A 17,510-nucleotide genomic window follows, 5' to 3' on the forward strand; every position below is an offset into this window, starting at 1 on the left:
CATGAATATCCTATTGTGTTTGCATGAGTTTTTTGTGGGCTAGATTCTTTTCTTATTTTCAACTTATTTTATTGAAGTATGATTTACAGGGTTGTGTTAATTTCTGCTGTACAGCAAAGTGATTCAGTTATACATACATATACATTCTTTTTGATATTCATTCCCATCACGGAATATCACAGGTATTGAATACAGTTCCCTGTACTGTACAGTAGGACCTTGTTGTTTATCTGTTCTATATATAATAGTTGTGTGGGTGCTAAATTGCTTCAGTCATGTCCAACTCTTTGCAGCTCTATGGACAGTAGCCCACTAGGCTTCTGTGTCCATGGGATTCTCCAAGCAAGAATACTGGAGTGAGTTGCCATGCCCTCCTCCAGGGATTCTTCCCAACCCCGGGGACTGAACCCACATGTCTTACATCTCCTGCACAGGCAGGTGGGTTCTTTACCACTAGGGCCACCTGGGAGCCCATGTATAATTGATGTCTGCTAATCCCGAGCTCCCAATCCTTCCCTCCACTCCCCACTCCCTCTTGGCAAACACAGGTCTTCTCTTTGAGTCTGTTCATTTGTGTTGTGTTCTGGATTTTGTATATAAGTGATTCATATGTTATTTGTCTTTGTTTGACTTCACTTTGTATGATAGTCTCTAGGTCCATCCATGTTGCTGCAAATGGCATTCTTTCATTCTTTTTCAGGCTGACTAATATTCCATTGTGTATATACACCGCATCCGTTCGTCAGTCAATGGACATTTAGTTTGTTTTCATGTCTTGGCAGTTGTGATAGTGCTGCTATGAACACGGGGCTTCGCGTATCATTTTGAATTACAGTTTTGTCCAGGTATCTGCCAGGAGTGGGATTGCTGGATCATATGGCAACTCTGTTTTTAGTCTTTTTTTGAAGAACCTCTGTACTGTTCTCCATAGTGGCTGTACCAGTTTACATTCTTTGTGGGCTAGAGTCTTCTTCTTTTTTTTAATATTTATTTATTTGGCTGAGCTGGGTCTTAGTTGTAGCATGTGGGATCTACTGACCAGGAATCGAACCCTGGCCCCCAGCATTAGAAGCAGAGTCTTAGGCACTGGACCACCAGGGAAGTCCTTAGATTCTTAAAACTATCCTTTCAACGTACCCTGGCCTTTTCTCTATCTCATAAATATTATTTAAATTTGTACATTTAGCAAAGCCACGTGAGGGTGCCCAGGGGCTGATCCTCTGCAGCCCCATCCCTCAGCTGCCTCTGCTCTGGAAAAGTGACCTCCCCGCGTGGGAGGCCCGAGGACCTTGGAGACCCTTCCCTGCCCCTGCTGTGGGGAAGCTGATTTGGGGCAGCCATGGGGCACCACTGAGTGTGTGCCTGGTGGGCGTCAGCTTGCTGGACCAGCCTCAGTCACCCTCGTGAGCTCTTCCCTTTCAGGTTTTCCGCCGCCCCATTTTCCTCCTAGCTTCCTCTCCAGCCTCCCTCCTTTGACGGTTGTGCAGAGAGCCGCTGTGCTCTGTGGGGCCTCCTGCGCTGTGTGTGCCCCTGGTGGGCTTGGGCTGTGTGCGGGGCGGTGTGTCATGCTGGCAGTGCTCAGGGAGGGGCAAAGCCACTGCCCCGTGTTGTAGGACGGAGTTTTCCCTTGAGGTCTTAAATGCGATCTGTAGTTTTCTCTGGCATCATTTACAGATGATTTGGTAGGATGACTTACTAATGAAACTAATTTTAGGATCTGTTGGTCTTGGAGTCCCCTCAGACGTGGGCATATAGTTACATATGTTGTGTAGAGTAAGGATTATTCCACCTAAGATTTCCAAGACGGCTGCATTCCTTTAAGCACCGGAATTCTACTTTAGCTGTCTTGATTGAAATCTCTTTCAAACCAGCGCTGTGTGTTCTTGCCTGCATAATGTGACTCTTTTGTGTGTGTGACTCTAGGTCACCCCGCTGTACATGTCAAAGCTTATATGACAGAGGCCTTTCCAGGCCCCTGGGTGGGGATGAATATTTGCTTCTTCAGTGGCCTCAGAGGACTGGCTTGACTTCAGGGCCTCAGGTTTTCTCCTCTCATGATTTTGATCTGTGTCTTCTCTGACAGCTATTTTTCCTTGATTCTGACCTTGGGCCTGTCTTCAGTAGTCTTCTTAATTTGCTGCTTCTAATTTGGGAGTAGGGAGGTACTCAAACTCTTGTGCACTAGGTACACATATGCACACATGTGTGTCCTCCTCAGAATACATGTTAAGTAGCCACAGTTATGATTAGTCTGGACAGCTCCCTGGTTAATAAAAGACAGAACTTTGTGCCTGGATTTATGGCATATATTTGAGATAAGCCCGATAGAGTGAAAAGCATACCAGACTTGGGTTTGAGGCTGGCTCAATAACTGTGTGTAGTGACTTGTTACTTCCAAGGTTCTAGGAGCATGACATGAGATTCATTGAAAAATCACAGATCATGACTCAAGTGTACCGTTTTAATGATTGTGATGTTTAAAACTGCCCTCTCCCGGGTGCTTCTAGGACTTCGTTCTATCTCTGTGTTCTATCTCTAATAATCTTCAGAGGCACATAGAGATCTGCAAGAAGGTTCAGAAGGGCAACTGAGATTGTAAGTAAGAATTTAGGGGCATATGATTCATGAGTTTCTTCCTTCAGCTCTTGTTTAATGAGCACTCAGTACAAGTCAGTGGAGTAGGAAATGGCAACCTGCTCCAGTATTATTGCCTGGACAGTCTCATGGACAGAGGATCCTGTCAGGCTACAGTACATGGGGCCACAAAGAACTGGACACGACTGAGCAACTGAACACACACACTGCAAGTCAGATGCTAAGACATTCTGTCCAGATAGCATCCAGGCAGTAATATGTCATTTATCTAACCATGACCCTTCAGGAGGGCTTCCCTGGTGGCTCTGTAGGTAAAGAAACTGCCTGAAGTGCAGGAGGCCCGAGTTCAATCCCTGGATCGGGACGATTCCCTGGAGAAGGAAATGGCAACCCACTCCAGCATTCTTGCCTGGGAAACTCCATGGACAGAGAAGCCTGGCAGGCTACAGTCCATGGGGTCGCAAAAGACTCAGATACGACTTAGTGACTAAACAACAACAATCCTTCAAGAGAAAACCAAGAAGTAAGGAGAAGAAAGGGTTTACAAAGCAGCCAGGAAAGAGACATTCTAGGAGCAGACAAGATGGCTTTCTTCTTGTGGGGAGGAGTGCTTAGGAAGATAGCACAGGGACTGTGATGTCTGCACTGAATTTTGAATATATACATAGCTGTCTCCTCAGACACTTCTCACAGAGGGAACTGCGTGTGAAGGTAGTGGGTGCAAAAAGGCACAGAACCAGTCCAGGTTCAGGAATTCCAGATGGTTGATGTGGCTGGAATGTGGGTAGAAGGGTGAGAAGGGAGAGCCTGGGAATGTAGCCTCAGGGCCAGCTCCGCGGGGGCGGTTTGTGCTGCCTAAACAGGTTAGATTTTATCTTGAGAGCAGGCAAAAACTTTTGACTTTAAGTGGAGACATGAAATCAGAGTTACTTTGAAGAGGAACTCTGACTTTGTGGAGAATGTTTTTGAAAAAAGTGAGAGATAGAAGGTAGGGAGACCAGGTTAGGGAGCTGAAACCTGAAGAGTGGTGATGGCCTACACTGTAAGGGAGATGAAGGAATAGATCAAGAAATAGTCAGAAGGTAGAATTTCTGATTCTGGTTGTGGAAGACATAGGAGCTCTCAGAGATGATGCTAAGAATTCAGCCTTGGACAGATGGAAGGTTGATGGGGTTACCTTCTGAAATAGGGAGGTGGGCAGTCAGTCATGACTGATGGTTGAAGGGGAGTGTCTGGGGCTTCTGCTGAGCTGTTCATATGCCCTTTCAGGAGCCATGCCTTTGTTGTGACGCAGAGTTGTCGTTTTCCCACCAAGTCACACTTACCTGGCCTTCCCTGGTGGCTCAGTGTGGTAAAGAATCCACTTGCCAATGCAGGAGATGTGGGTTTGATCTCTGGGTTGGGAAGATCCCCTGGAAAAGGAAATGTCAACCTGCTCTTTTATTCTTGCCTGTAAAATCCCATAGACAAAGGAGCCTGTTGGGCTACAGTCCATGGGGTCGCAAAGAGTCAGACATGACTTAGCGACTACACCATCACCACCACACTTTACTAAAAAGAGGCTGATGTGTCCATGATGATGTCAGCCTATTAGTGTACATGGTGAATGTACCTGTATGGTTTCTAATGATCAGAAGTCATATGTTCATGATCAAGACACCCCTTTCCTAATACTATAGTCACTGGGGAACCCATCTATTAATTGTAATCTGGGAATTGTTTGCAGGGCATGTAACCAGAACAAAGAAAGTTTTGACTATTTGAGGAAAATTTACTGAATGTGGTGGGTTCTGTAAAATATGGAGCTGAAAGCTAAGAGCCCTTCCTTCCCAGAGCTCACAGTCAGTGGACTGGAAGAGCAAAAGTAGTCAGTTGTATATTGATGAGTGCTGGGAATGGGAGGAGTGGGCTAATGAGTTCTGGGAGTGGGAGATGAGATCCACTCTCAACACTGAAGGATGGAAAGAAGTCAAGGGGCCCATGAAACACCCACTCACCACAGTCCACAAGGCCAATGCCATCTGACAGTAACTTGCCTCAGACCTCTTGTCCCCACTCTCTGCTCCAGCTTCTGACCTTGCTTTTCTTCCAGTTTGCCTGGAACGTTCCTGCTTCAGGGACTTTGTACTTATTTTTCCTTTTTCCTGGAAGACTCTTCCCCCAGATACCCTTAGAATTTATTCCCTCACTCCATTCATGTCTTTGCACAAATATTACCTTGCTGAAGGCTTGCCTTGTCTAAAATGCTTACTCTCAGTCTTCTAGCTGGTTTATTTTTCTCTGTAGAGGTTTGTTTTTTTTTTGGTCGTGCAGTGAGGCATGCAAGATCTTAGTTCCCTCAAACAACGATGGAACCTGTGCCCCCTGCAGTGGAAGTGCGGAGTCTTAACCACTGGACCGCCAGGGAAGTCTCTTGTCTATAGACTCCTTACCACCTGACATTGATTATGTTTTTGCTTATTGTCTCTCTCCTTCTAGAGTATAAACATCATGAGAGTAAGGACTTGGTTTTGCTCACTACTGAGTCTCTGGCACCTTGATCAGTGCTGTGTACTGATGTCTGCTAGGTACTTAGTAAATATCTGTTAAGTGGAGAAGGGGCAAGGAATTCTAGGCACAGGAAAGGCAATGTAAAGGGATAAGGTGAGAAGAAGTGTCGGGGTGTGGGGTATGTGTGGGCGACTTTGGGATGTGAGGGCACTAGGGGTGTAAGGGGTTAGTGCACAAGGCCAAACCTTCCTAGTAGGTTTAGATTTTCTTCCGAAGCATACAAGGAGCTGTTACAGGATTTGAAGGAGGAAGGGATGCAGTCGGGGTGGGACATAAGAGCAAGGCTGAAGGCAGAGACACGGGTTAGGAAGCTCTCTTAAGAGATCTAGGCAAAACTAGAAAAGCCTGAACTAGGGCAGTGGTAGGTGAGGTGTACAGGATAGATAGGAGAGTATTAAGAAATTATAACTTGTGCAACCAATAACTCTTACTGGAATGTCTAGCGTGAGAGGCAGGTGATGAGGAAAACATCCACAAGCCTGTGAGTCTGTGCCACAGGGGCTGAGCCTGTCTTATGATCCACTGTACACCCAACAGTGAAACAGAGAGGAGCTTGATACATACTTCTTTCAATGACGAGATGAGGTTTCTGGTTTGGGCAGCTGGTAGACAGTGGCATCACCTATGGGGAAGGGGAGGAGAGAATCATGTTGAAGTTGAAATTTACTTGTAAAATGGTAGGTGGATGTGCCCTTTGGGAGCTCAGGGAAGAGATGGGGCTGAGACTGAACATTCAGCAAATATTCACGAAACACTTGCCATTTCCCCAGCGTTGATCATTGTTTTTATGAAGGTCTCAGTGTGTGTTGTGCTTGTGTGTATACAGGATGGGTAACTCAAGATTACAATAGATCATGATAAGTATTGTGATTTTCAAGGCACAGGGAGCTACAGGAGGAAAACTGAACTAGCCTAGGGGTTTGAAAACTCTATAAAAGGAAGTTTAAACTGGCACCTAGATAAAGAAGAATTAACCGAGAGTAGAGAGGGAAGACGGAGAAGGCAATGGCACCCCACTCCAGTACTTTTGCCTGGAAAATCCCATGGATGGAGGCGCCTGGTAGGCTGCAGTCCATGGGGTTGCTAAGAGTCAGACCTGACTGAGCAACTTCACTTTCACTTTTCACTTTCATGCATTGGAGAAGGAAATGGCAGTGTTCTTGCCTGGAGAATCCCAGGTACGGGGAAGCCTGGTGGGCTGCCGTCTATGGGGTCGCACAGAGTCGGAAACGACTGAAGCGACTTAGCAGCAGCAGCAGCAGCAGAGAGGAAAGAGGGGCATCTCAAGCAGCAAGAACAGATGTATGAAACCCTGAAGACAAGAAAGGACATCTCTGAGACACTGAAAGGAGTTCAGGTTCAAGTTTTTTGTTTTTGTTTTGGCTGCTTGGCATATGGGAGCTTAGTTCCCTGACCAGGGCTCAAACCTGGGTCATCCTCTGCAGTAGAAGCTTGGAGTCTTTTTTTTTTTTTTTTTTTAATAAACTTTATTTGTTTACTTTTAAAAGATTTTTCTTTATGTATTTTTGGCTGCACTGGTCTTCGTTGCTGCACCCAGGCTTTCTCTAGTTTCTGTAAGCGGGGACTGTTTTTCATTGCAGTGTGCAGGCTTCTCACTGCGGTGGTCTGTCTGCCTGTGGAGCACAGGCTCTAGGTGTGAGGGCTTCAGTTGCCATGGTGCATGGCCTTAGTTGCCCCGAGGCATGTGGGATCTTCCCAGACCAGGGATTGAACCCATGTCCCTTGCATTGGCAGGCAGATTCTTAACCCCTCCACCACCAGGGGAGTCTCAGGGGTTCAGATATTGAGTTTAAGGTAGGAAATGTTGGCTTGTAGAGGTAGATGAAAGTCTTTCAGATAAGTTGTTCAGGTCTTTATAAACTGTTCCTGTTTTTATCACTGTGTAACAAACCACACAAAACTAAGTGACTTCAAACAGTCATTTTATTCTTTCATGGTTCTTCTCAGGAATTTGGAAAGAGCTAAGTGGGGGCATTTCTTTTCCATGGGGATGGTCTTGATCCCTGTCTCCTGTACAATGTCACGAACCTCATTCCATAGTTCATCAGGCACTCTATCTATCAGATCTAGGCCCTTAAATCTATTTCTCACTTCTACTGTATAATCATAAGGGATTTGATTTAGGTCATACCTGAATGGTCTAGTGGTTTTCCCTACTTTCTTCAATTTAAGTCTGAATTTGGCAATGAGTTCATGTTCTGAGCCACAGTCAGCTCCTGGTATTGTTTTTGTTGACTGTATAGAGCTTCTCCATCTTTGGCTGCAAAGAATATAATCAATCTGATTTTGGTGTTGACCATCTGGTGATGTCCATGTATAGAGTCTTCTCTTGTGTTGTTGGAAGAGGGTGTTTGTTATGACTAGTGCATTTTCTTGGCAAAACTCTATTAGTCTTTGCTCTGCTTCATTCCGTATTCCAAGGCCAAATTTGCCTGTTACTCCAGGTGTTTCTTTACTTCCTACTTTTGCACACCAGTCCCCTATAATGAAAAGGACATCTTTTTTGGGTGTTAGTTCTAAAAGGTCTTGTAGGTCTTCATAGAACCGTTCAACTTCAGCTTCTTCAGCGTTACTGGTTGGGGCATAGACTTGGATTACTGTGGTACTGAATGGTTTGCCTTGGAAATGAACAGAGATCATTCTGTCGTTTTTGAGATTGCATCCAAGTACTGCATTTCGGACTCTTTTGTTGACCATGATGGCCACTCCATTTCTTCTGAGGGATTCCTGCCCGCGGTAGTAGATATAATGGTCATCTGAGTTAAATTCACCCATTCCAGTCCATTTCAGCTCGCTGATTCCTAGAATGTCGACATTCACTCTTGCCATCTCTTGTTTGACCACTTCCAATTTGCCTTGATTCATGGACCTGACATTCCAGGTTCCTATGCAGTATTGCTCTTTACAGCATCGGACCTTGCTTCTATCACCAGTCATATCCACAGCTGGGTATTCTTTTTGCTTTGGCTCCAACCCTTCATTCTTTTTTTTTTTCATCCCTTCATTCTTTCTGGAGTTATTTCTCCACTGATCTCCAGTAGCATATTTGGCACCTACTGACCTGGGGAGTTTCTCTTTCAGTATCCTATCATTTTGCCTTTTCATACTGTTCATGGGGTTCTCAAGGCAAGGATACTGAAGTGGTTTGCCATTCCCTTCTCCAGTGGACCACATTCTGTCAGATCTCTCCACCATGACCCACCCATCTTGGGTTGCCCCACAGGCATGGCTTAGTTTCACTGAGTTAGACAAGGCTGTGGTCCTAGTGTGATTAGATTGACTAGTTTTCTGTGAGTATGGTTTCAGTGTGTTTGCCCTCTGATGCCCTCATGCAACACCTACCGTCTTACTCGGGTTTCTCTTACCTTGGGTGTGGGGTATCTCTTCACAGCTGCTCCAGCAAAGCGCAGCCATTGCTCCTTACCTTAGACGAGGGGTATCTCCTTACCGCTGCCCTTCCTGACCTTCAACGTGGGATAGCTCCTCTAGGCCCTCCTGCGCCTGCGCAGCCACGGCTCCTTGGACGTGGGGTTGATCCTCCCTGCCGCCGCCCCTGGCCTCGGGCGTGGGGTTGGTCCTCCCAGCCGCCGCCCTTAGCCTCGGGCGTGGGGGCGTGGGGTAGCTCCTCCAGCCCACTGACCTGGCCTCGGGCTTGGGGCGTGGGGTATCTCCTCCTGGCCAATGCCCCTGACCTCGGACGCGAGGTAACTCCTCTCGTCGCCGCCCCTGACCTCGGACGCGGGGTAACCCCTCTCGTCGCCGCCCCTGACCTCGGACGCGGGGTAACCCCTCTCGTCGCCGCCCCTGACCTCGGACGCGGGGTAACCCCTCTCGTCGCCGCCCCTGACCTCGGACGCGGGGTAACCCCTCTCGCCGCCGCCCCTGACCTCGGACGCGGGGTAACCCCTCTCGTCGCGGCCCCTGACCTCGGACGCGGGGTAACCCCTCTCGCCGCCGCCCCTGACCTCGGACGCGGGGTAACCCCTCTCGTCGCGGCCCCTGACCTCGGACGAGGGGTAACCCCTCTCGTCGCCGGCCCTTACCTCAGATGCGGGGTAACCCCTCTCGTCGCGGCCCCTGACCTCGGACGCGGGGTAACCCCTCTCGTCGCGGCCCCTGACCTCGGACGCGGGGTAACCCCTCTCGTTGCGGCCCCTGACCTCGGACGTGGGGTAGCTCCTCTTGGCCGCCGCCCTTCGGGCATGGCGTCCTCCCGGCTTCTGCCCCTGACCTCGGACGTGGGGGTGCCTCCTCTCGGCCGTGCTTTAGCGCGCCCGTCGCCGCCGCCTGCGCTTTAGCGCGCCCATCGCCACCGCCTCCGCCTTACAAATAGCTGTGAAAAGAAGAGAAGCGAAAAGCAAAGGAGAAAAGGAAAGATATAAACATCTGAATGCAGAGTTCCAAAGAATAGCAAGAAGAGATAAGAAAGCCTTCTTCAGCGATCAATGCAAAGAAATAGAGGAAAACAACAGAATGGGAAAGACTAGGGATCTCTTCAAGAAAATCAGAGATACCAAGGGAACATTTCATGCAAAGATGGGCTCGATAAAGGACAGAAATGGTATGGACCTAACAGAAGCAGATGATATTAAGAAGAGGTGGCAAGAATACACAGAAGAACTGTACAAAAAAGATCTTCATGACCCAGATAATCATGATGGTGTGATCACTGACCTAGAGCCAGACATCCTGGAATGTGAAGTCAAGTGGGCCTTAGAAAGCATCACTATGAACAAAGCTAGTGGAGGTGATGGAATTCCAGTTGAGCTATTCCAAATCCTGAAAGATGATGCTGTGAAAGTGCTGCACTCAATATGCCAGCAAATTTGGAAAACTCAGCAGTGGCCACAGGACTGGTAAAGGTCAGTTTTCATTCCAATCGTACAGAAAGGCAATGCCAAAGAATGCTCAAACTACCGCACAATTGCACTCATCTCACACGCTAGTAAAGTAATGCTCAAAATTCTCCAAGCCAGGCTTCAGCAATATGTGAACTGTGAACTTCCTGATGTTCAAGCTGGTTTTAGAAAAGGCAGAGGAACCAGAGATCAAATTGCCAACATCCGCTGGATCATGGAAAAAGCAAGAGAGTTCCAGAAAAGCATCTATTTCTGCTTTATTGACTATGCCAAAGCCTTTGACTGTGTGGATCACAATAAACTGTGGAAAATTCTGAAAGAGATGGGAATACCAGACCACCTGATCTGCCTCTTGAGAAATTTGTATGCACGTCAGGAAGCAACAGTTAGAACTGGACATGGAACAACAGACTGGTTCCAAATAGAAAAAGGAGTACGTCAAGGCTGTGTATTGTCACCCTGTTTATTTAACTTCTATGCAGAGTACATCATGAGAAACATTGGACTGGAAGAAGCACAAGCTGGAATCAAGATTGCCAGGAGAAATATCAAGAACCTCAGATATGCAGATGACACCACCCTTATGGCAGAAAGTGAAGAGGAACTGAAAAGCCTTATGATGAAGTGAAAGTGGAGAGTGAAAAAGTTGGCTTAAAGCTCAACATTCAGAAAACAAAGATCATGGCATCTGGTCCCATCACTTCATAGGAAATAGATGGGGAAACAGTGGAAACAGTGTCAGACTTTATTTTTCTGGGCTCCAAAATCACTACAGGTGGTGACTGTAGCCATGAAATTAAAAGACGCTTACTCCTTGGAAGGAAAGTTATGACCGACCTAGATAGCATGTTCAAAAGCAGAGACATTACTTGGCCAATAAAGGTTCGTCTAATCAAGGCTATGGTTTTTCCTGTGGTCATGTATGGATGTGAGAGTTGGACTGTGAAGAAGGCTGAGTGCTGAAGAACTGATGCTTTTGAACTGTGGTGTTGGAGAAGACTCTTGAGAGTCCCTTGGACTGCAAGGTGATCCAACCAGTCCATTCTGAAGGAGATCAGCCCTGGGATTTCTTTGGAAGGAATGATGCTAAAGCTGAAACTCCAGTACTTTGGCCACCTCATGCGAAGAGTTGACTCATTGGAAAAGACTCTGATGCTGGGAGGGATTGGGGGCAAGAGGATAAAGGGACGACAGAGGATGAAATGGCTGGATGGCATCACTGACTCGATGGACGTGAGTCTGAGTGAACTCCGGGAGTTGGTGATGGACAGGGAGGCCTGGCATGCTGCGATTCATGGGGTCGCAAAGAGTCGGACACGACTGAGTGACTGATCTGATCTGAAGTGGGGGCAGTTCTGGCTTAGGCTCTTACTCTTACGTGATTGTAGTTAGATGGTGGCTTTCTCAAGTTGGGTTGGGGCTTTTCCCTGTGGTCTCTCTTTATGGACTATGATGAGCTTCCTCCCATAATGACAGCCTCAGCACAGTCAGACTGTTCTACTTGTGACCGAAGGCTTTAAGAATGAGTATCCAAGCAAGCAAAGTGGAAGTTGCCTTGCTTTTTATGACCTAGCCTCTGAAGTTGCATGGTATCCCTCCTGCTACAGTACTATGTGGGTAGAAACATTCACAGAATACCATCCAGTTTCCAAAGAAGAGGCACGGACCCTGTCTCTTGATGGGCAGAGTGTTAAAATCACAGTATATGAAAAGCACATGTGGATGGGAGATATTGCCTTGATATCTTTGGAAAACACAATCTATAGCACATGCTTTATTAAGGAGTTTGGTGAGTTGCCTCTTTTTTTTTTTTTTGATGTGGGCCATTTTTTAAAGTCTTTATTGAATTTGTTACAATGTTGCTTCTGTTTTATGTTTTGGTTTTTTGGCCAGGGCTGTGAGGGATGTTAGCTCCCCAACCAGAGACTGAACCCATAACACCTGCATTAGAAAGTGAAGTCTTAACCACTGTATCACCAGGGAAGTCCTAAAAGTTAGGGAGAAATTACATCTTTTTCCTGGACCTTAGTTCCCCACCCAGGGATTGAACCCGTGCCCCTTGCATCAGAAGGCAGAGTGTTAACCTGTTAACCACTGGACCACTGGGAAAGTCCCTTAGTGGGCTTCTTCTAAGGCAATGAAAAACCTCTTTGGGTTTTCAAAGCAGGGGAGTGATATTTGTGATTTAGATTTTAGAACTTGTGATTTTTAGAAAGATTATTCTGACTTTGCAGGATGGAAAGCAGGGAGACCAGTTAGGAAGCTGTTGCCATGATCTTGAGAGAGATGAGAGATGATGAGGTGAGAAATGATGGTGGCTTGGACTGGAGTCATGTTTTAGGGATGAAGAGACTGGTTAAGACTTGGATACTGATTAGATACAGGTAGAGGTTGTCGATGATAAGATACTTCGATTTGGCATCTGGCTTGGGCAACTGGGTGAATGGTGTTGCCATTTACTTATGGGGGAGCACTGGAGGAGCAGTAGGTTTGCTGGAAATTGTTGGGATCAATTTGTGCCTGGTGATGCTGAGTAGGTGGTTGGATATTCATAGGTATCTGGAATCATGACAGTTGGGCTGGTGATATACTTTTGGGAATGCTCAATGTATAGTTGAAATCACATTAGGAGATGAGATTATCCTAGGAGAGAATAAGAAAGGGAAGAGAAAAGGGCTTAGGATATACTCTTAGAATTCTTCGAAGAGGAGAGCAATTTGAGGAGTCAGTGGCCGACAGTGTCCAATATGCTAAGAGGTCAAGCTAAATAGGAGCAGGTGGAGTTGAATTTATCAACATGAAGATCACTGGTGACTTTGGAGAGGGAACTTTCAGGGCAATGAGGGTAGAGTTAGATTTCAGACAGATGGTTTATTCATCCTGCAAGATTTATTGAGTATCTACTCTATGCCTAGTTCTGGGTTAGGGCCTGGGGATACAAGGATAAGTGTGACCCAGTGTCTACCCACACAGAGCTCACAGTTGACGGGAGAGACAGATATGTCAAGTGTTCAGAAGAAAGGCAGCGCTCCCAAGAGAGGTTGGTTTGCACTCAAAATTAGTCTTTTTTGGAGGAACTGGTAAGTAAGATAAGGAGCAGAACAGCATTAGACTTGGGAAGAAGGAAGTCAAGGAGCACTTTGGCAGTTTTTTCACTGGGGTCATGGAGCTGCATTGTGGAGACAAGGGCAGGTGAGGGAATGTAGGTGTGCTTTCTAAAAGATGGACTCTGCAGGCAAGAAGAGCAGTTGTTAGAGGCAGGGGCTCAGGCTGAGGGAGGAGCTTATGGGAAAGACAGGCCTGCCTTACGTTGGTTTGGGGGTATATTTCTCAACTTGGATAAAGTATTCTTAGCCTACAATGAGGTTTTCTTCATTGGAATGCTTGGGCGCCCAGAGTCAGCATCTCTGCCCCTTGAACCGTGCAGAGCATCCCCTCACCCCTTTAAGAGGTAGTGGTGCATGATGGGTAAGAGCACGGAATCAGGCAGGTTGACTTTATTAGCCTTGATTTCCTCATCTGTAGAATGGGATTCTACCTCTAGAAGCATGATGTATATTTCTACCATACTTTCATCCTTTTCATCAGTGACAATTTCGAGACAGCAAATAAAGATTTTACTTCTTTTGGGGTGGCATGTATTTCCTTTACAGGCATAATCTTCCTTTAAAGCTGCTGATGAACTAACTACAGCCCTAGATAAGCTAGTATTGCAAATAGATCTTGGAATCATTGACCGATTATTGCATAAATAAGTTGTTGGTATGCATGAGTGACTCCACTTATTGCTGATTTCATTGTTAGGGCAAATACACGGTGCTCCCTCTGCCAGGAATTCCGCCTCCCTTCCCTCAACCCCAGCATGGAGCCTCTACACTCAGTCCAGGTAGCAATGGCCCTGGTGTCTGCCTGAACCCACTTTGCTGCCCCAGAATGGGTAGGTTGCCTCTCAGTGACTTTCACAGCACCTGATTCTTGCAATTGTCCATGTTCACTTTTCTGGGAAGGCTGGAGACTGTTTTTATTTTTAATATTTTAAAAACTTATTTACTTGGCTGCGCCAGGTCTTAGTTGCACCATGTGAAATCTTCAGTCTTCCCCATGGCACGTGGGATCTTTAGTTGCGGCATGCAAACTCTTAGTTATGGCATGTGGGATCTAGTTCCCCAACCAGGGGTCGAACCCAGGCCCCTTGCATTGGGAGCGTGGAGTCCTAGCCACTGGACCACCAGGGAAGTCCCAGGGCCCTGGATCTTAAAAACAGAGTCTGCACAGCTTCTGGAATATAGTGGGTTCAGGCTCAACACATGCTTGTTGGATGGCTGGATCCATGGGGGAATGAATGGATGAGTGGATGAATTCTGAGTTCTGAAGGAACCTTGCTGTCCTGTCTAGGGTGCTATAAATGGTTACTTTTCCCAACCAGATGGGTGTACATTTGGTCCCTCCTGAAACTAATTACTCTGGCTTCTAGGAGCTCTTTGAGGATTGCTCCAGTTCTTTGCAGCCAGAAGCCCTGATACCCCAGAGGGCAATAGTCCCACCCCCTGGCCCACATCCTTGCATGCAAATAGAGCATATGGTATAGTGGAACGTGTACAAGCCTTGGAGCTGGCCAGTGAGTAGCCTCAGTTCCCTCAATTGTAAGCTGAAGATAGTAAACCTACTCTGTTTGATTAAATTGGATAATGTATGTAACAATGTTGGGATTTCTTGGTGGCTCAGACAGTAAAGAATCTGCCCGCAATACAGGAGACCTGGGTTTGATCCTTGGGTCAGGAAGAGCCCCTGGAGAAGCAGCCCACTCCAGTACTCTGGCTTGGGAAATCCCATCAACAGGGGAGCCTGGTGAGCTGCAGTCCATGGAGTCGCAAAGAGTTGGATACGACTGATCAACTCACACACATGCACACATGTAAGAATGTGAGTGACCCAACACATAATTGTCAGTCAAAAATGGTATCTATTGCTGCAAGTTATACGCACAGTCATATACATCTTATTAATTTCTAAAACCTTGACTTTCTGTATTCTGTCTTTAGATGATTAAAAGCAGTTTTAATCTTAAGTAGCTTAGAGATCAGCAGGGATGGCTGAGACTCCTCTTCCTCTTTGCGGGGGAGGTGGAGGTGGCGTTGTTAGGATGAGGTGTCCAGAAACCCAGCTCCACATGGCTGGCTGACTGCCCTGACTGACTGCCCTTTCTTTGGAGCCAATGTGCTTTGGTCCATTGTTTACTTATTTATTTTGATTTCTGGCTTTTGGGAGTTCCCCACGCAGGGATTGAATCCGGGTCAGGGCACTGAAAGTGCTGAGTCCTAACCACTAGACCCCCAGGGAACTCCCTGCTTTGGCCCATTGTTAGCAGCCCTGGATGCTTCTGCTCCTGTTTTGCCTACACTCACCCTCCCTTTGACCTAGTTTTTTTGGTCTAGATCCTTGCCTTTGGTCAATGGGATGGTTTATCTCCTGTGTGTTCTGTACTGGTCGGCTAGCAGCACACATGTGCGGCTGGAGGGGGAGCTGTGAACAGACTGCTCTTTAGTATCAGGTAGTCTTGGTGTCCCTGATGCTTGACCCTTGTGATTTGTGTGTAGTAAGTGCTTTTCTCAAGAGGAAAGGGTTATATGTATGCATATAGCTGATTCCCAGGTGGTGCTAGTGGTAAATGCAGGAGACATAAGAGATGTGGGTTCGATCCCTGGGTTGGGAAAATCCCCTAGAGGAGGGCACGGCAACCCGCTCGAGTATTCTTGCCTGGAGAATCCCATGGACAGACGAGCCTGGTGGACTACAGTCCATGGAGTCCCAAAGAGTTGGACATGACTGACATGACTTAGCAGCAGCAGGTGCTTTTCAGTGAATGTTGGCTGGAGGAATAAACAGAAGGTCCAGCTCCATGTTCATCTTGGCAGAGAAGGGCATTGCCTGCTCTTGGCTCTCAGGGTGCTGGTGGGGCAGATGGCTGCTGTGGGCTGAGGGGAGGGTGACTGCTTGAGCTGCTTGTGGACTCCTGAGGACCTCAGATCTCTGAGAGCTTTGGCCCCTGCCCTCGGGCAGCTTCTTCTGGTACCAGAACCACTGACTTCATGTCCTTGCGGCTAATGAGGTGGAACAGCCAGACACTGGGCCCCCAACTGCCTATTGCCTTTTGAACTTTCTACTTGGAAGCTGGTTGCCTCTCCCAGAGGGGTTTTCCATTGTACATTAAGGGAGAGGAAGCTTACAATTCATGTTCCACATTGACAGCAACACAGGGACTAGAGTCGTTCTGGAAGGGCGTCACCATGGACCTTGGAACAGACTCATCACCAGCAGGGAGGGCGGTGGGGCTCTGTGCTGGCCTGAGCCCCAAGGCTTTTCAGGGGTTCACCTTTATCTTTTTTCCTGTTCTCTTTCTTTCTGTCTCAGAAGAGGTTAAGGAAATGGCCTAGAGGAGGCTGGTAAAGGAGCTTGGGCCCCAATCTCAGCTGAACATTGGAGTCACCAAGGGGGTTTAAAAAAACATTCATGGCCCCTTCCTCTCCCTCTCTTCTTCATCAATCAAATAACTCTGAACCACTGGGTAGAAGAATGGGAATAGACTTGGAGGACAAGGCTTGAGGAAGCAGAAAGTTGCTGCTGAGGAGAACTAACTGGGGCCTTGGGAAGAGAGGTTATCAACTGGCAGCTTTAGAATCACCTGGGGAGCTTTAAAAACATACCGATGCCTGGGCTCCACTCCAGAGCCTGGCTTCTTTGGCCTGGGTGGGGCCTGAGCACTGGACTTTGTTAAAGCTTGTCAAGTGATGCCTGTGTGGAGCCAGGAGAGCTGAGCTAAGCATTGAGGGTTTGGGCTTGCCTTGATCTGGGTAGTTCTGTATGTGATGATTTTGTTTCATGAGCTAAGGTAGCCTGAGGCAAGCAGATAACCAGGCTCCCCCAGGGGACCCCCATCTCAGCCCTTCTGAGAATTTCAGAGGTGGAGACCCAGAGCTGTAGGTTCACATTTCTTGGGCCATTCTGATGCTCACTCGGGCTTGGTGTCCCGTTTCTTAGAACCTGAACTGGACCTAGCTGAGCAAACCAGTAAGAATCCAGTTCACCAGGACTCACTAGCTTCAAGATGAGAGCTGATGGAGTGGTTTAATAGGCGAGCCTGCCAGTTTGCTTGCTCTATTGGGTGGTGCGGAGCCACAGCGACTGAAATGCTGAGTCCAGTAGGCAGAGTGGGAGGATCTGATCGAGTGACCCATGGGGTTTATGCTCTGTGTGTCTTCCTGCCAGATGCTGTCACACATGATGCTGCAGTAAGCAAAATTTCTGTAGCCTGTAAAGGTAAAAGAGTCTGAGGGTCATCTGTTATCTGGGAAATACAGCGGCTCCTTGGAAGGAAGAAATAACCCATCAAGGAAGCTAAGAAGAAAAAGGGATTTTTGAGATCCAGAGAGAGTCCTAAACCACCATCAGACAACAAAAACCAAAACCAGCAGTGGTGGGACTTCT

General features: G+C 47.2%; 1 protein-coding gene across 5 annotated transcripts in view; it reads left to right on the plus strand.

Annotated features, from left to right (window-relative positions):
• SLC7A7 (solute carrier family 7 member 7) overlaps positions 1 to 17,510 on the plus strand; it is a 38,111-nt gene that overhangs the window by 8,103 nt on the left and 12,498 nt on the right. The window lies entirely within an intron of this gene.

The sequence above is a fragment of the Bos indicus genome, chromosome 10 (genome assembly GCF_029378745.1).
Source record: "Bos indicus isolate NIAB-ARS_2022 breed Sahiwal x Tharparkar chromosome 10, NIAB-ARS_B.indTharparkar_mat_pri_1.0, whole genome shotgun sequence".
NCBI classification, from domain to species: Eukaryota; Metazoa; Chordata; class Mammalia; order Artiodactyla; family Bovidae; genus Bos; species Bos indicus.